Genomic DNA, 19,703 nt, shown 5'->3' with positions numbered 1-19,703 from the left:
CAGAAGTCTCAATTTTGTTAAGATGTCAATTCTCCCCAAACTGATTTATATATAGATTCAAAGGCCTCCAAATCAATATTTCAGCAAGCTTCTTCTTAAATAAATTGACAAATTGTCTTTAAAAATTTCAATGTAAAGAACAAAGGGCCAATAGTATCAAAATATTTTTGAAAAAGAAAAATAAATTCAGGGAACTGACACACTGCCTGATTTCGAGACTTACTATAAAGCTACGATAATTAAGACAAGGTAAGTATTGATGAAAGGATTAATAAAATCAACGAAAACAAAGAGTCCAAAATAACCTACACCTACTCTTTTCAACAAGAGGGCCAATATAATATAATGAAGAAAGGATAGTCATTTTAAGAAAGGTGCTAGAAATTGGATATCATGTGTAAATATATGAATGCTGACTGATACTCCACACCATACACAAAAATCAGCTCAAAATAAATTTATCCCTAAATGTAAAACCTCAGACTATAAAATCTATCCTAGAAAATATGGAAGAAAATTTTGGAATTCACTAAGCAAAGATTCTTAAGCACAACACCAAATGCATGAATAATGAAAAAAAAATTGACAAATTGTAGATTACGTTCACAGCTTTTGCTCTTCAAAGTACACTGCTGAGAATGGAAAGCCAAATCATAGACTGGGAAAAATATATTTGCAAATACATATCTGCTAAAAGACATATTCTGTGTATATTTAAAAAGCTCTTAAAACTCAATAAATGGAAAACAAAATCCCTAATGATAATTGGACAAAAGATTTGAACAGAAACTTTACTGATGTTTTCTCTATACCAAAGAAGAGGCAGGGATAGCACATATGCACATGATAAGTTGTTCAAGATTATTATTAGTAATCAAAAAACAGATTAAATCCATGCTAAACTACCAGTACACATCTATTGGAAAGATTAAACTAAAACAACAACAAAAACTCTGGTAATAAATACTAAGTGCTGGCAAGGAGCTAAACAATGACACTCATAAATTTTTATATTTATATTATCATTGTAATGTAATTTTCTTAGATACTGTCTTTTCCACCACCTTTGCTGATGAAAAGGGCAGTTCCTAAAAAGTTAAACACACCGGGCATGGTGGCTCATGTCTGTGATATCAACACTTAGGAAGGCCGAGGTGGACGGATCACGAGGTCGGGAGTTCAAGACCAGCCTGACCAACATGATGAAACCCGTCTCTACTAAAAATACAAAAATTAGCGGGCATGGTGGTGTGTGCCTGTAATCCCAGCTATTACGGAGGCTGAGGCAAGAGAATCTCTGGAACCCAGGAGGCTGAGGTTACAGTGAGCTGAGATCACGCCAGTGTACTCCACCGTGGGGACAGAAAGAGACTGTGTCTCAAAAAAAAAAAAAAAAAAAAAAGTTAAACACATGATTAGCAATTCCACTCCTGGGAGAATGAAGGCAAATGTCCATATGGCTAAATATATTTGAATGGTGTGGCAGATTTTATACTTACCAAATCTGAAAACAGACCAGATATCTATCAACCAGTGAATGAAAAATTAATGGTACATACATACCAGCAATAGGATACTGTTAGGTAGTAAAGAGGAAGCAATGGCCGATCCATGCAACACCGATCACTCTCAAAAGCACTGTGGCAAGTGAAAATAGGACCAAAAAGGTGAAGGGGCAGCTGCAAAAATTCAACATTCATATCTCTTTCAGGAGCTTCTGCTTCGGGGATCATAATCCACTGGCAGCCTCTGTGTGGCCCTTTTGGATCAGTCCTCACGTTCACGCTTGTTACCTGAGAAAAAACTTAAATTTGCTTTGGAATACAACTACTGCAGATTTGACATTCTGCATTTAGAAATGGAAAAAAAATCTGTAAGGAAAGTAACTGACTATTTCTCTCTACTGAGAATAATTTGAACTTTTAGCCTCTCACTGAAGTTAATCACACTTGATCTCTTGAGAAAAAAAATGCTTTTAACATGAAAAAATGCTCCACTGAGATTTATCAAACTCTATTTTAATTGTAATTGATTTATACCAAAAGATAAAATGAGTTAATCAGGGCATGCTATTAGAAATACTAGCATGGGAAGAAAGCAGGGAGGTCGTGGGACTGGAGAGGTGGGGACCCTGAGAGGTGGTGGTTCGGAGACTAGGCGACGGGGCGAGACGAGGCCGGTAGGTGGTGGGAGGCGGCCAGGCCGGAGCCAGCGGGAGGGCCAGGACCGGAGGTCCTCACCCTGCGGTGCCCACCCCGGCCCAGGCCACCCGCGGCTGAGGAGGCGGAGTAGGAGTAGGAGGAGGAAGAGGATCTCCAGATACACTCGGAAGGCGGTGTCACAGAGCTTGGAGCTGAAAGGAATAACAAAACATGCTCTTAACCATCATCCCTCTCCCAAGAAGCTGGAGGAAAGTTCCCCGCCAGTGACAGTCATGAGAAAGACACAAGTTCCCAAAGCGAGTCTGACATCACAAGAGAATCACCTTTTACATCAGCCGACGCTGGGAATTCACTCTCTGCTTTTCCAAGTTATACAGGCGCAGGGATATCTACTGAAGGCAGCTCGGACTTCTCCTGGGGATATGGTGAACTCGATCAAAATGCCACTGAAAAAGCCTAGGCAATGTTCACAGCCGTCGATGAACTCTTGTATGAGCAGAAGTTGAGTGTGCATACCAAGAGTCTACAAGAAGACTGCCAACAGTGAATAGCTAGCTTTCCTCACCTCAGGATTCTAGGTAGGCAGACAATCACTCCAAGTGAAGATTATAGATTGTATCCTAGATCCCCTTCTGCTGTTTCAGCTTCATATGAAACAACCTTGTCTCAAGAAAGAGATTCTACTATATTTGGTATAAGGGGAAAGAAGTTACGTTTTTCATCTTCGTATGCTCATAAAGCATCTTCTATTGCCAAATCCTCCAGCTTTTGTTCTATGGAAAGAGACGAGGAAGACTCCATAATCATCTCGGAAGGAGTAACTGAGGAATACCTAGCATTTGATCACACAGATATGGAAGAGGAATTTCATGGGAAGAAATCAGGAGCAGCTACAGAGAAACAGAAATGAGGGTATCCTCCCATTGCTCCATTTTACTGTGTGAAAGAAGATGTCCTTGTTTATGTGTTTGACAATGTATGGAGCAAGGTTGTGAGCTGTATGGAACAGTTGACACGTCGTCACTGGGAAGGATTTGCCTCTGATGATGAGAGTAATGTTGCAGTTCCCAGACCCGATTCAGAAAGTTCTTGTGTGCTGAGTGAACCACATCCTTTGGTGTTTCCATGAGTGCCACAGTCTAAGGTACTGTCCGTTACTTCAAATCCAATGAGTCTCTGTGAAGCAAGCAGTCATCAGCCAAATGTGAATGGTCTCTTGGTTCATGGGATGCCTCTACAGGCAAGAAATAGCTCCCTAATGGACAAGCTCCTAGATCTTGATGACAAGCTACTTCTGAGGCCTGGTTCCAGTACCATCCTTTCAATTCGAAGTTGGCCAAATCGAGCTGTGGAGTTTAGTACATCATCTCTGTCATACACAGTGCAGTCCACCAAGAGAGGCAATCCATCGCCACGAACCTTTCAGCCGATCAGCACAAGGCATTCACATGCTGGAATACCAAGACGTGTGGAAGAAATCCTTAGAGGAGCCCCAGTCCCAGCGGCAACGGAATGAAGTGGCACAGCTGAAGTGGAACATGTGAGTACTGTGGGGCCACAAAGACAGACGACGCCCCATGGCGACTCCAGTCGAGCTCCAAGTGCGGTGGTGGATGAACCTAACTATCAGCACCCACTTTGGGAGGCCGAGGAGGGCAGATCACGAGGTCAGGAGATCGAGACCATCCTGGCTAGCACAGTGAAACCCCGTCTCTACTAAAAATACAAGAAATTAGCCAGTGTGGTGGTGGGTACCTGTAGTCCCAGCTATTTGGGAGGCTGAGGCAGGAGAATGGCATGTACTGGGGAGGCAGAGCTTGCAGTGAGCCGAGATTGCACTCCAGCCTGGGTGACAGAGAGAGGCTCCATCTCAAAAAATAAAAATAAAAAATAAAAGAACGGCTCCTTTTGGCCGACTTTTTCTCAGGCCCAACACAGCTCAATCATTTTTGGTAGAGTGACCTACTTCCTAGAATGGTCTTGATAGTTGGGGAGAGAAAAGGTAGGGGGAATACTACTTTGGCAGACTTAAAACTTTATCTAGAGGCTTAACTCAGAATAAAAGTTGAGTTTCCAACAACAACAACAAAAATACTAGCAAGGGAATACAGTTGATACGACTAGCAATGAGCGGGTATGAAAGATTATTTTAAAATTTGGAACAAAATAAATTTTAAATTGTTTTTTTTGTTTTAAAAATTACTTAGAAAATAAAACTACCTAGGCCTATATGGATTAAAATTTTATTCCTTTACATAATACTTTCCATACTCAGAGCATATCATTTTCTCTTAAAATATACACCAAGTACCACCTGTACTTTGGTCAATGACAACCATTATTCATTTGACACAGGGAATTCTGCCTTGGTTTGAGCCATGTCTCTGCACACAGGAGAAATTGCTTATTTACAATTGCTACTCAACTGCTACAGCAGCAGGAAGGGTGCCTCGGTGTGTTGTTATCCTTATTTCTCTGGGTTTTCACTCTTCCTTAATTGTTTCCCAGGTACCCATTTTTATTTCTAGGGAACCAGGCATTGCCAGGAAGGGCAAAGCCTAGGCCCCATGGTTTTAGGACTGAAGGACTTCATGGAGGCAGAATCATTCCAGTATAGCAATCCCGACAACACCATTTCTTGATTTTCCCCCACAGGCATAATAAACACCCTGAGATAAGTGAAAAATGATTAGAAATAGCAGCAAAGAGATGATGGTGAAGAGGAACTATTTAAGAAATAATGAACAAGATTTAATAGAGACACTGATATCAGATTGAACATGTATCCATATCTAGATATACTGAGTGAAATCTAATGGCTTCAAAGACAGAACTATAAAATTATTCAAAAAGGAAAAGCAGAATGTCTACAAAGGAATAAGGAACAAGTTGATAACAGACACCGCAACAGCTATCCTGGAGGCAAGGGCATAAGAAATCAATATTGGAAGATTGAAACTTACATTTTATTAAATTTTTATTTTGTGTGTGTGTTTACTGTAATTTATTCAACAAATTCTATAACCCTATTTGCCAGTGATGAAGTGAGTTTGGCCAGTCACATCAGCAGAGAAGAACATGAAACAGTGGCAAGAGCACAGAATTTAGTGTCAAAATAGTTGCGTTCAAATCTTTGCTAGACTGCTTCATAGCCATGTCACTTTGAGAAGGTCACTTACCAAATAGTTATAGACATGAGGGATTGTTGGACATAATTCTTGCCCTAAAGAATCTCTTACAAACTACTTAGGAGAAAAGATATACATGCATATAGTGGAAAACAACACAACACGGGATTGCTAAGTAATAAAATATATAAAAGTGTCCCTACTCTATAGATAAAACAACAGAGGGGTGCTATGTGTGGTTAACAAAGATAATCATTGTTGATTGTATCTATTTCTCTTGGATGTTCAAATTTTATAATTCGTTTTTAATATTTCATATTTAAACATTACAAATGAATATAGAAGAAATATAAACAATATTTTAAAAGACAAAATATCTCTTGAGCTCATTATTTTGAAGACTGTATAACTAAGACTGGGTAAGATGAATATAAGAAAAGGAAATTACAGGCCCAATAAAGCAATATTTGAATCTACCATGAACAAATGGAATTTATCCTAGAAACTTGAGGATAGGACGTTTGAACAAAAGACAGTCTTACAGTGCAATTCATCATTAATGGCCTCATGAAAGAACCATGATTACTTTTAAAAAGCAGAAAAAAGTATATGCTAATAAGTTCTTCTTAACACAAACCTATAGAAAATATTACTTTTAAGAAACTTCAGAAACATTTTCTTAAAAGTCTGAAACAAGATGAAGATTCTCTGCTGTTTTTCATTTTGTATTAGAGGCACTAGATATAAAAATAAGAACAGAAATAAAAAGAAGCTGTATAAGGGATATTATTTTTGTAACATTTACCGGTAATTCCAAGAATCATTGATAAACTATGGGAACTAATAAGAGAGAGAATCGGCCGGGTGCGGTGGCTCATGCCTGTAATCCCAGCACTTTGGGAGGCTGAGGCAGGCAGATCACAAGGTCAGAAGATCGAGACCAACCTGGCCAACATGGTGAAACCCCGTCTCTACTAAAAATACAAAAATTAGCTGGGCATGGTGGCGTGCACCTGTAGTGCCAGCTTCTTGGGAGGCTGAGGCAAGAGAATCACTTGAACCTGGGAGGTGGAGGTTGCAGTGAGCCAAGATCATGCCACTGCACTCCAGCCTCACCACAGAGGGAGACTCTGTCTCAAAAAAAAGAGTGTCTAGCTAGATAGTTTGATTACAGATCTACAGACCATAGTCAACATTTGTCCATTATCCTAGAAATAAAAGATGAGAAAAAGTAATAGTAAATAAAATACTATTTAAAACAGAAAAAGGTCACAAATGACCTAGGAATTAATTATACAAGTAATGAACAAGACTTTTATAGAGAAATTTAAAACTGCTTTAGAGGACACAGCATCATATAAATGGAACTACAGTATCATGCTCAGGAAGACACGGCAATGTTGTAAAGGTGCTCCTATGTCTGAGTTAACCTGTAAATTCAATGCAGATGGAAAAATAATTTTTAGGAAACCTTGAAAATTTACTTAAGATTCACATGAAGTAATAGAAATTATGAAAATATTTCAAATTTTTGAAAAAGAAGAACAAGGCTGTAGGGCTGTTATGTGGGGTGGAATCAGCTGCGCTGTCTAGCACAGCCTAGTACAAAGCCGTGAAAGTGGCTTTCTTTCACAAAAGAAAGTGCAGAAAGGATGCTACATTCAGAACTGAATCCTGGAACAGTTTTGAGTCCAGAAGCAAATCCATGTGCATAGGACTTTGGTATATAGTTTAAAAATAAACAGTAAAATTAATGAAGAAATGGAGTGCTTTATAAATACTGCTGGGAAAAATTAACTCATTATAGATAACTATACCATATATAACAACTGTAAGTGGATTGGGCCTTAAAGTGAAATTTAAGATTATATAATTGATAGAAAGGAACATAGGAAAATATTTTATTACCCTATCTTTTAAACAAAACTCAGAGAGTAAAGCACCAAGGGAAAATTAATGGATGTGACTAAATCACAATTAAATATTTTATTCAATGAAGGCCATCACAGATAAATGACCAGGAATAGTGATTTTTATGTCTACATCTGTCAAGTGATAAACATCTATTATATATGTAAGTATACCGTAACGCATAAAGGAATAATGGGCTGAGGATCAGAATGGACAATTTGCAGAAAGGTAAAGCCAAACATCGAATGAGTGTGTGAAGGACCTACTTCACTAGTAACTAGAGAAATGGAATTGAAGCAACTGAGAGATACCATTTGTTAAAATTGTGAAAGTTGGGTATTCTGGAGAGTTGATGGAGTGAAGCTAAACAATGTTGCTTGTGGGGATATAAATTGATGCAGCCATTTTAGATAACAATTGGCACTATTTATTGAAACAAAATGTAGATATGTGTTATAATTCACTTGTCTCATCCTTGGTTTTATACTCCTAAGAAACTCTCATATATAACATAAGAAAATACATATGGGGATGTCATCCGGCGTTTATTTCTTTTTAAGGGAAAGAGTTAGAAATAACCTAGGGGTTTGTCAATAGGAAAGCAAGTATGCTTTACAGCATAAGATCAATAACCTAGATGTTCATCAATAAGATGGTAAATATCTTACCCATAAGATGGGGTATGTTTATGATGCAATACTATACTGCAGACACAATGAAACTGACATGTAACAACGTGGGGGAATCTTAAAAATATAATTGCATGAATGAGGAAACGCAACTAAACAGATATCAAAATACCATTTATGTAACTTCACAAGCACAAAAATACTTTTTCTTCACGAACACAATGTAAGAAATGAGGTGTGGAGGGAGATACATTAAATCCATGAGAGGGTGCTCACAGGGGAAATGCGAATGGGATACCGAGTGCTTGGGAGCCTGTTACTGATTCTTCAGACACCAGGGTTATGGACTTTGTTAATATTCCTGCTTCCCCTCTGGACGCAACCGTTTTCCGTATGACAACTCAGTGTGTTTGACTCATTCTGTTAGAAAAATAAGGGCGCAGGAAAATAAGTTTTAAAACTGTTATTTTAGATTCATGCGTCCATGTGCAGGTTTTCAAAATTTTAGGTTCGGGGGTTCATGTCCCAATTTGTTCAGGGGTACATGTCCAGATTTGTCCAGGGGTACATGTGCAGGTAAACCTGTGTCACGGAAGTTTGCTCTACAGATTATTTTGTCACTCAGATACTATGCCAACAGATTTTTTTTTTTTTAATCCTCTCCCTCCTCCCAACTTTCACTCTCAGGTAGGTCCCCAGTGTCTGTTGTTTCTCTCTTTGTGTCCATGTGTTCTCATCATTTAGCTCCACTTGCAAGAACATGTAGTATTTTTTTTATTATTATTTTTACATTAGTTAGTCCTAAGAATAATGGCCTCCAGCTGCATCCATGTTCCTTCAAAGGATCTCGTTCTTTTTAATGGTTGCATAGTATTCCATGATGTGTATGTATCCATGTATCACATTTTCTTTATCCAGTCTACCACTGATGGGCATTTAGGTTGATCCCAGGTCTTTGCTATTGTGAATAGTGTTACAATGAACATACACCTGCCATGTGTCTTTAATGTAGAACAATTTATATTCCTTTGGGCATATACTCAGTAATGGGATTGCTGGGTCGAATGTTAGTTCTGTTTTTAGCTCTTTGAGGAGTTGCCACACTGCGAAAAAGCAGCTTTATTTATCTCAAGAAAACATAGTCAGTGAATACTCTTAATAGATGACATGATTTTGTACTTGTCAATTTTGGTTTTCTTTAGAAGGAGCATGCATCCCCATGTGGATAAGTGCCATCTGTGCCATAGCTTTAGCATTTTGTATCCTTGAACCTCCTTCTTAACCTAAAGATATATAACCTGAAAAGACCTAACAAATGAAAATCCTTTAATTCTTGACATAGATGAAGCTCAGCCTAATTGTTTGTGAGGACCAAAAGTTAAAAATAATCATAATTCAAATTTAAGAGTCTTGAGTGGGAGATGCCTCCACAATTACTTACTAAAATTTTTCCTGTCTTCAAGGATACATTTTTGAAAAAGAAAAATAGAAAAACTGCAAATATTGATATTGCAATAAAGGGAAGAAAATTATAGCTACTGCCTGGTAAAAGGAAGCTTGTTGTTTATACAGGACTTCAAAAACTTTGGATCTATTATCTATATATAAAGAAGAGTTGGCTGGGTGCGGTGGCTCACACTTGTAATCCCAGCACTTTGGGAGGCTGAGGCGGGCAGATCACGAGGTCAGGAAATCGAGAACATCCTGGCTAACATGGTGAAACCCCATCTCTACTAAAAAATATGAAAAATTAGCCAGGCATGGTGGTGAGTGCCTGTAGTCCCAGCTACTCAGGAGGCTGAGGCAGGAGAATGGCGTGAACCTGGGAGGCAGAGCTTGCCACTGCACTCCAGCCTGGGCGAGAGAGTGAGACTCTGTCTCAAAAAAAAAAGAAGTGTTATGCATATCAAGTCAGTGATTTCCAATATGAAAAGTAAATGTTTATAGTTTTCATCATAAGAAGAAATTTCATTATTAGCTTCCATACTTAAGGAATAACAAGAGATTTCCAGCAAACCATTTCTTATGTGTTAAGAATGATTGGCTCCCTTATGTTTTGTGGGTTTTATTAAAATTTTCTATTTTGCTGCTAATTATGTTTTCACCTTGTTTGGGACTAACATATGTAAACCGGACCCTTGTATTTACAAATGCATAAAGCATGGAAATGGGGATGGCAATGTAGTGTTTCTGATTAACAAAGGCACAACCTGACCTTACAACTTAACACTCATCCAGTTCTATGGTAAATACAACCATATTACATAGTGTGCCTCAATCTGCAGGAATCTTAGTTCATGACCATTCTAGAGGTCTTTGGATCACCTGTTGTGCTCTCAACGGTGTTTTGTTTCCACCTGAACATCCCAAGTGAAGTCATCATTGGTGTTTGTGTTTATGTCAACATCTGAGTTTTATGAGATTAGATTATGCATGATCCTCTATTTTTCTCATGCAACTTGAGGAAGATTTGCTGCAAAAAAAAAGAAAATGAAATTTACCATCTTTGCCAAATTGTTACAAGTTTTCTGAGCCCACAAAATTTGCATCATCAGTTTATCCTGCTGTGGACTTGGCTAGTAACACTATTTCAACTTCTGCTTTTCTGAAAACAAAAACAAAAACGAAAAACCAAAAACAAACAAACAAAAAAACAGAGTAGAATGAAAGAGAAGAGGGGAAATTAATAGTTGATCTCCCTACTGTTTTCAAATGCGTTCATATTACTTTAATTTTAGCCAAAAATGTAGCACTCTCCCTATGTGACAAATGATAAAATGCAAGTCCCTAAAGTCAAACATTCTCAACATCAGCCATGAAAAGATTAAGAGTTGAGATTTGATCTAGTTCTGAGTTTCCAAACCCTGGTGATACCATTGCCCCATTCTGAAAAGAAGAGATAAAGGAAAACAGATTTTTATGTTCTTAATTTTTTATTTTAAAGAATAAAAAACACACTCTCAGGCTCCACTTTATACAATTCACCCTTCTCTCTCCTGCTGATGAAATAATCCACTGCTTCAGAGACAGCAGTGTAAAAGGTCCAGGTACTACAGTGTTATTACGCTGCCACACTCTCAGGAAGGGCACTTCCGTCCTAATGGGACCTTAGGACAAGTCACTGAGTGGATCCCTGAACTGCAGAGAACTCCAGAAGTCTCACTTGTTGCAAATACTTTTCATAATAGCATTGAGCAATTTGTAATGATATAACATGCCTGATATGGTTGCAGACTTGTTGACAGATTATCAGAAAGAGCATTATATTGTTCATTTGGCTCTTGATTCATAAGTTCTTTTACACTTGGAAAAATAGAGGGTTGGAATCTCATATAGCTTCCTGCATTTTTGACATTGTATCAGACCCACATATTTGTGCAGGCCAGGTGTGCTAGGAAGTGGCAGGCAACTACATTGGTCTTGGAAATGACTAACAATTATAGATGAATTAATCTAATATACAGTCAAGGTAATGTGTATCAGACACTTGACTGGTTATTTAAACACATTTTTTTCTCTTTAAAATACAAAACATACATATTGCTCACATGAAATAGAAAATGTTTCCTGTGGTGTAGTTTTTAAATTCTTATAAAGCATTTACAACACTGTTTGACACATACTTAAAACAACAATAACAGCTACTATTTATTGAGTGCTTAATGTGTTCCAGGTACTTCATGTATAGGTGGGCATCACCATATCCATTTTACTGATGACACAATTTTTTTGTGGTTAAGTAAGTGGCAGAGCTGGGAGTTTTCATTTATTCAACAAATATTTTTGAATGCCTTGCACTAGGCATATGACTATCTGAACAACATGATGTGTTATATTCTTGTGTGAAGTATTGTATCTATCAATTATATGCATTTTATGATGTGTCAAAATATTTTATCCTGATATATACATTGGGAGCAAGAAAATATTGGTTCAGATTCAAGTACTTTATTCAAGGAAACTGGGAGGCTCATTTTATTCCCAAATCACTGGATTTTAGTTTACAGAACTCCTCTGCCTCCATTCTCTCCCTATACTCCTTACCAGAAGTGACCTCTCTCTGGGACACCCGCCAACTTCCTGTCATTACTTTAGGATTGACTCCTGGCCTCCCTTCTTCATTATTCCAAATCCAAGCCATTTGCCAACATTTTGGTCTTAGAGCCTCAACTTCTTCAGCACAGTAACTTGCAATAGCACTCCATTTCATATGGGTCTGATTATATACAATTTTGCTAAGCTTCCAAGAGTTTTTCCAACTTCCAAATCTTCAATCCAGAGCTTTGTCTTCTGGTGACATCTTTATGTGTTACTTTTCCTATTGTCTTCTGTCAGCTGAGCCTACTCTTACCACCACTGTCAAGTGGCTAGCATTAAATGAATAAACATTTCCTATTTGCCAGGAACTACTCTAAGCTCTTTAAAACGATCTCATTGCATCTTCACAACAACTTAATCTTGTCCAGCTCAGAGCTGGAGAGAGCTGGGATTTGAACCAAGATTTCCATAACTCCAAATATAAATTTCTTATTCATGTTTTAGTGCCGCTTAATTCTTAGGTCTACTTCTTACTTTATTTGCCTCCCTGCCCACCATCCGATGCTTCAGTTGTGTTCTTGCTGACACCCCAGAGTTGCTTCCTTCTTTGACTTTCCAGTGACTACCATGTCACTCCTTGGTTCTGAATAAATCTGACTTCTGCTTTCTCCACTTGCAGCTGGTAACTATTGCTGCAGAACACTGATTTTCAGATTGCATTTAACACCCAGGTTTTAAAATTAATATATTGGGTTGGAAGATGCATTCACAAAATGCCAATAGAATGTAGGCTACATTACATGTAGTGAGGCTAAAAGCTCTTTGGGGAAATATTTGTTATATATAACAATTTTTGTTACTCATCTGGGAAACATATTATAAATGAATGAGTGGTGATATACAGTGTATTTACAGGTTAAAATGCTTTTAAAAGCAACTGCTTTAAGAAAGCGTTGTGACTGAGACCATGGGTTTCACTGCAACTTTATAACATCCCACTTCCACTTGATCTCTTTTATTTACAGCCCGTTGGCTAGCTCAATACCTATTCTTACTGGTCTCAGTATTCTGTTTTCTTCAAGCCATATTTGACCCTCTTACACCAGCAGGAGGTCTTTCTCCTACCTTATTAAGAAGTTTCCAGCTGGGCGCGATGGTTCATGCCTATAATCCTAGCACTTTGGGAGGCCAAGGCAGATGGATTGCCTGAGGTCAAGAGTTTGAGACCAGCCTGGTCAACACGGCAAAATCCGGTCTCTACTAAAAATACAAAAATTAGCCAGGCATGGTGGTGGATGCCTGTAATCCTAGCTACTCTGGAGGCTGAGGCGGGAGAATTGCTTGAACCCAGGAGGCGGAGGTTGCAGTGAGACCAGACTGCACCACTTCACTCCAGCCTGGGCATAAGAGCAAAACTCCATTATCGGGGGGGGGAAAAAAAAGGAAATTTCCACTACTTTTCTCCTTTCATGATTTATTGGTATCTTCTTTCTCCCTGGGTAATTGTATGCCACAGTTCAGAGACTAACGGTTTCTTATTTACATAATAAAATGGTCACCTTGGTCCTCCATGCTCTGCCACCCATCTATCATGCCTCCTCCCCAAACTCAATCTCCCTCAGTTTCCGTCCACTGGCCTTGACTCTGCCCAGTGCAACCTCTACTTGAAACGCTCTGCCTTGTAACTGTGCCATTCCGACCTGTGTTGAATGCTATCCTTGAAAGACAAATTATCTATTTCCTTAAGCCAAAAGCCATTTCTTTCCTTTTCCTGTTCCTGTGATCTCTTTTGGTTTGTTTTATTTCTCAGATACCACTCTCTGGTTTGTCACACAGCTAAATCATGTGCACACCACCACTTCACCACTAGATTATAAACCATTAGCTACATTCCAAGTCTTATTCCTCTTTGCATCCCCTTTAGTGACTTTAGGAAAATGCAATGCCCAATCTGGGGTCTTTTGGGGCTCTAGAAAACAGACTTACATGACTGCTATGGGCTAGGCATGGCTCTTGAAAGGATACAAGCCACGAAACACGCAGCACGCCAACAGAGCAGCATCAGCCTTTTCTTTTTAGTAAGAAGGATCCTTACGGAAGTCAAATCTCTGGTTAAGGGCTATGCTTTTGGAGCTCTCCTTAGGTGTGAGGAAAGGAAACTAGCCCAGACAAGTACAGGAGCTCCATATTCCAACTAGGAACCAATATTTTCTGGAACAGTTCCTAGTTTAGCCTCCAGGGTCCCTGAAAAGGTCATGTATCTTCCATTATAAGAGTCACCAGTATGGCATACACCTCGTTCCTTTGTACCTCCTTTTAGTTGGATACAATTCCCCAGTTAGGGGTCACTTTCACCGTAAACAATGTTACCTACTAACAACTGACATCCCAACTCTATCAGATATCCCGGCAGAACAGAGAAAGTTAACCCAAAGACAGTGCCAAATGTGCCTGTAGAGGAAGAGGCACATTTTTGTTTGTTAACCCTTAGCCACAGAAGAGAACTAGCATCCACTGAGTGTCCTTCATGGTAGGTTGTTTTCCATATATTGTCTCTTTCTATCCTTACAATAATTCTATAAAGTATTCTCCATTCATATTTTACAGATGAGGAAACGGAGGTCCAGAGAGGTTAAGTAACACCCTAGATTACATTTTAGAGCTAGCAGGTTACAGAAATAACCATCTGTCTGGCTTCAAAATATTTTTCTAGCCCATGCTGCCTAATTCAGCAGCAGACAGAAGGCATGCAATAAATATTTGTTAGTAATAACAGTCTTTATCTTTGACTAGCTTAATGCCAGCATTGCATTATTTTGAATGGGATTTTTTGTTCCCCCAGATACAGATAGGTTTATCTTGGAATGGTTATTTCTGAAGTCTAGGGTAATTAAAATAGGATATGATGTCTATTTTCAAAATGGCCTCACAGCAAGTAAGCAACAGAACTAAAACTTTCCGTCAGTTTCTGTCAGTTCAATTACTCTGAGCCTTAGTTTCTTTAGATAATAAAGGGATTGGATTTGATCATCTCCAATACCTTTCTCATCTTTAATATCCTGTAAAAAGAAAGTCTGATTATCTTTCTGCTGTACCTGGCAAGCCTAGGCAGCCAATTAGGAAGCAAGGATAAAGGTACCTAAAATGTCTACTTTCTTTTCCTTTTTATGTAATGAATGGCTGTGGCCAGGACCCTCTTGTTTCTGGGATAAGTCTCTTATTTGAACAGAACATTTAACACAGATGATTTTCAAAGTATGTGGGGTTTTTGTCTATCAAAAAAGAAAGCACACACTCCAACCAGTGAAACGAGAGAAGTGACCTCTGGAAAGCAACCAGCATCTGAAGGGAGTATTTTAAGCACATTCAGTGTTCATTCTAAACGTGTATTACCTTCACTGTATAAGAGTCTGGGGTTTATAAGTGAGGAAATACCATCTTATATGCAAAGAGGATCACACAACTGTGGCAGAATAGAAATTACTTTCTCAAATTTTCTAAAGTAAAATCTCAAAAGAAATATCTATTTCTATGAGACCTTATTGTCATTCTCTCTAAAGTCACTCATCTAGTTATTTTAAATTGGTTCTGAAACACAATCATACATTCAAAAACCTAGTAACAGGCTCTCTTGAATGCACTAGAGCAGTAAATGTTAGTTTCGATTAAACATTAATCCAAAGGATATTATTTCACTCTCTTAAGCCTCATTGAGGTTCATTATTAGAAAACATGCCTTCAATATCTCATTTTACATTCTCACTCTAAAACTGTATCATGAATGTAAATTTATTTTACGATCCATTCTTAATTCAAGAGTTTATACTCATAAATTGGTTAAAATATTTTAAAATTGCACTTGTTCTAATTACTTCAATAGAACAGAAAATATAAATTTAATATTTTTGGTATTTTTCTCACCATAAATTAAGCTTTTATAACTTTTAGCAGTTTTGTGGGATAAAATTAACCAAGATTTTTCTTTAGGATTTCTTCAGTCGCATCATGCGTGGAAAAGACTTCCCCAAGCTATGGTTATATAGTCAGATACATATTATTGTATTCTATTATTTTAAGAAACGTTTAGCACTCCTTAAATAATCCATCCAATTTAATATATGGAAATTTTCTGAAAAAAAAAAATTCTGGCCAATGGACTTTCTACCACAACATGAACGCAAACATAAGCAGCAACTTTTGCTATTTCAGACATTTATACAGACATCTATTGTTGACCTAGGTCCTAATTGATCTACCTGTACGATTGACATACTGCTGTCGATGGGAATGCCTGCAAAGATTATTGAATATGCAAATAACTAGCCAATAAAAAAAAAAATAGGGGACAGAGGGTGCATCCCTGCAGCCCCGCACGACAAGCCCCACGTGACGGACCCCGCCACCTTTCCCTTTGGTGACCCCCGGCTCCGGCCTTGGGGTGGGCAGCGGTTAGCGCACCAAGACCCTCGGGAGCCCCGCCCAGACGCCTGCTGCGTTCCCAGCCCACCCGGGCTCGCCAGCCGCGCTCGCCCATGGAGATCCTAAATGAGCTCCACAGGGGCAAGCTCCAAGGACTCTTCCCAAAGACAGCTGGATAGGGCTGAAAGGTGGGAGAGAGGCTCAAAAACACATACCCTGTTGCCTGTGTCGGCTTGGGAGTGGCCCAGGACAGGGGTCAGTTGTCAGGCACTACTCAAACTAGGGATGAGTTTTGCCCCTGGTGCAGGGACACGCACACAAGTGTGTGGTTTAAGCATGTAAGTGCCAGTGTGCTGAATTCAATGCACTCTACACAACCGTGGCCACAATGTTGCTAGCTCTGTTGCCTCCTCTACTAGAGATTCTTCACACTGGTAATGCCAAAATGCATGATTCCCCTTCTCAAATTTGGAGTCCCAGCGAATCTGTTGATCAGGGTATCTCCAGGCTTTCAAACTGCCTGAGGACAGCCTGAGTGTCGTCTCTGGCGATCTAGCCCAGTGACTGCAAACTCTCAGTTGCGTGATTCAGTGTAGTGTTAATTGAGGCCAAGGCAAACATCTGTGGTTAAGATGAGCAAAGGCTGTTTTACTATTTGACACTGCCCAGACCTGTTTCTAAAAATCAGAGGCATAAGAGACACAAAGCCTCATTTTCTCTCTCACAATATATGTGCGATGGTTGAAGTCATGCAAAGCTGCCAGCCTTGGGCTCACATTCAGATTCCCTCGGCTTGGCAGGAGAAGTCCTCAGTTCTGGATATTTCCTATGGCCCAGGCCCTTGGCTGTGTGCTGGAGAGAGATACTCATCAGACACAGAATCTACACTCGAGGAGTTTTCTTGCAATATATGGAGCAAGGGTTTGAGCAACTCTGGAGGCCCCCTCTAACATGTTCATTTAGGACAGAAAATAATCAGTAGACTATTTCAAACTAGGAAACACTGATTCCCATAAAATTCATTCATCCTGCACTGTTTAAGACAGTGTTCAACATTAATTGAAGATGGGATGATGATTTTCTTTGTGCCATCCCATAAAGTCTACTTTTTTTTTTTTTTTTTTTTTTGAGATTCCTGTCTTGCTCTGATGCTCAGGCTGGAGTACAGTAGTAGCAGCATCACACCTCACTGCAGGCTTGAACTCACACACTCAAGCGATCCTCCTGCCTCAGCCTCCCAAGGAGCTGGGACTTCAAGTGTGTGCCACCATACCCAGCTTTATTGTCTGTATTTTTCTGAGAGAATGGAAAACAAAATTTGAACAAGCTTCTAGAAAAATTATGATGCATTTGGCCAATTCAAAATGATGCATTGTCTTAGAATCTTAGACTCTTAAGTGCTGGTATTATTTTTTTTTTCAGAAGATTGATTAAATATTCACTTTGCCAGTACTTACTAGCCAATAGATTTTTAAATTATATTATGCATGGGATATCTCAATTTCTTAATAATTTAAAGAAACTATAACTCTTTTCAATATATATCCTGTTGAATTTTGAAGAGTTGGGATTTGGAGGTTTTATATAAAATAATATTTTTTCATTCTTAAAACTAAAAAGAAATTATTATTTCAAATAGTTTTATGGACAGTAATGATAATTTGAAATATACAAATATTGGATTTTAATTTGGTTTTGTTTTGTTTTCGCCAGTGTAGTATATAAATATCATTAGTGCAGTTTTACCAAATTTCAGTATACTACTCTCTTGACCATCTGTTAAGTGTCTATTTAATGCACAGCTTTCCCTGAGTTCATTTAAGAACATTCTGAATAAAAGTGTTTACAGATAACAATTAGAACGGGACTGAGTGAAGTTTACTGTGAAAATCTGGGAATTTGGATATCGGTCACTGGACAGTGAAAATGGAAGGCTTGTGCAACATGCTTCTGGCCTCTTCTCTGGGTTCATAGTAGGAACCGAAACTCTGGAGACTGCAATTAAACAAAACATACTCAATTTTTCACCAAAAGAGTATGATTACATGCACTCAAATGCAAGCTTACAACTGGCTAGTTTGCAGCTTTGAGAAGTCATCTCAAAATGGACTAATACTCCTCTTAATGCTGCAGAACATCTCTGGCCCATTTCCCCTACCACTAAAGGATATTTATTAAGGGCCTCACACATATGCGATGACACTCAGTATTTTGCAAAGCCTATTGAAACACTCATTGGAGGCATTTTGTTGTTACCACTGCCCTTGGGGACTTTGATTTATGCTGTTTAGCCACTGTCTTGCTGTTTGGATGTTTACTAATGACCATAATCATCATTGTTTCCTCCAAATGTTGCCCATAAGCCATGTTTTGCTTACTAGAAACTTTTCTTGAACTTACTACGTTATTGCTTCAATGAGAGGTTTACAATGGAGTTAATTTATTTTAACGTACCTACGAAAGACATTTTTTAATTCTATGTCAGTTCCTCGCCCAAATTTTCATAGCTTATCTCTGATGTGATTTCCTGCTGACTGGATCCTCCTCCCCGGTCCTGACTCAGTAAATAGTCATAGAGGATTTCTGAGATCCCTGAGTCCAACAGAACTTTAATTTGTATTTAATCTCTTCAGCAGAGCTGAAAAGGCTTTTTAGAAAAACCTTGAGTACAACTACTCACCAAAGACATTGCAAGTATGGCAGGTTTAGCAGTTAAAATTCTTACTCCACAAAAATATACAGATTCAAGTGATGCAACATTATTTACTTCTTTTTTCTTTCCTTTTTTAAAAAATAAAATCTGCCTCTGAGTTCCTATCCCTTTTAGCATAAGCAAAATTTATCATCACTTATTTGAGGGTGCCCTCTTTTTTTTCTGTTCCCGTTGCGCAAATGTCTCAGAGACTATACAAACTCTGGTCTCTGATCACAGTGAACACTGCTGTTCTAATGTTTGTAACAGGCACAGTTCACTGGTGATGGGCACTGGAAGTCAGGATCCTAGACCCCCAGGGTGTAGCTTCCCTAAGGCCATCTCTTGGCGTCCAGCCACCCTGAAGCTATCTCCCTCTGAGGCCCGACCACTCTCCTGCGGCACCATTAGAGTGATGGGCCATGACCCTGAGGCCCTGTATTAATTCTCCCCAAGTTTATGGACTACCACCCCAGCTTTCTTCTGCTGTTGTCTCTTTCTTTCACGCCCCCCCTCTTTTTTGCAGATAATTCACTTTATCTCCCCTCAGTGTACCCTTCAATATACAGTCTTTATTTGCATTCTGGAGTTGAATTAGGAAAATATGTTAAACCAGTTTCTTTGTTTTGTCTTATTTACACCTTGGTAAACAGCGTTGTTCAAAACAACTTCACGCAGAGCATGCCAGTTGTCCTCAGACCTAAGACTCAGCAATCTCCCCTCA

General features: G+C 38.8%; 2 long non-coding RNA genes and 1 pseudogene across 5 annotated transcripts in view; 1 reads left to right on the top strand and 2 right to left on the bottom strand.

Moving 5' to 3' along the window:
• Positions 1-1,997: 1,997 nt before the first annotated feature.
• On the bottom strand, positions 1,998-2,577 carry LOC108586815. Its single transcript, XR_001904626.1, has 2 exons — positions 2,486-2,577; positions 1,998-2,353 (listed from the first exon to the last, which is right to left on the bottom strand). It is a non-coding gene; the product is annotated as an uncharacterized LOC108586815 (long non-coding RNA).
• LOC103886064 lies at positions 2,318-4,123 on the top strand (annotated as a pseudogene).
• Positions 4,124-6,365: 2,242 nt separating this feature from the next.
• The window catches only part of LOC103886062, a 28,895-nt gene continuing 15,557 nt past the window's right edge, over positions 6,366-19,703 (bottom strand). For all 4 annotated transcript variants that reach the window (XR_004184992.1, XR_002523225.2, XR_004184991.1 and 1 more), the window contains 2 exons: positions 10,156-10,303; positions 6,366-8,250 (listed from right to left, as the gene is read on the bottom strand). This is a non-coding gene — a long non-coding RNA (uncharacterized LOC103886062). The remainder of the gene's footprint in view (positions 8,251-10,155; positions 10,304-19,703) is intronic.

Source organism: Papio anubis, chromosome 7 (genome assembly GCF_008728515.1).
Source record: "Papio anubis isolate 15944 chromosome 7, Panubis1.0, whole genome shotgun sequence".
Taxonomy (NCBI): Eukaryota; Metazoa; Chordata; class Mammalia; order Primates; family Cercopithecidae; genus Papio; species Papio anubis.
Note: the sequence above shows the minus strand (reverse complement) of the source record. Positions and strands in the feature narration are given on the sequence as shown.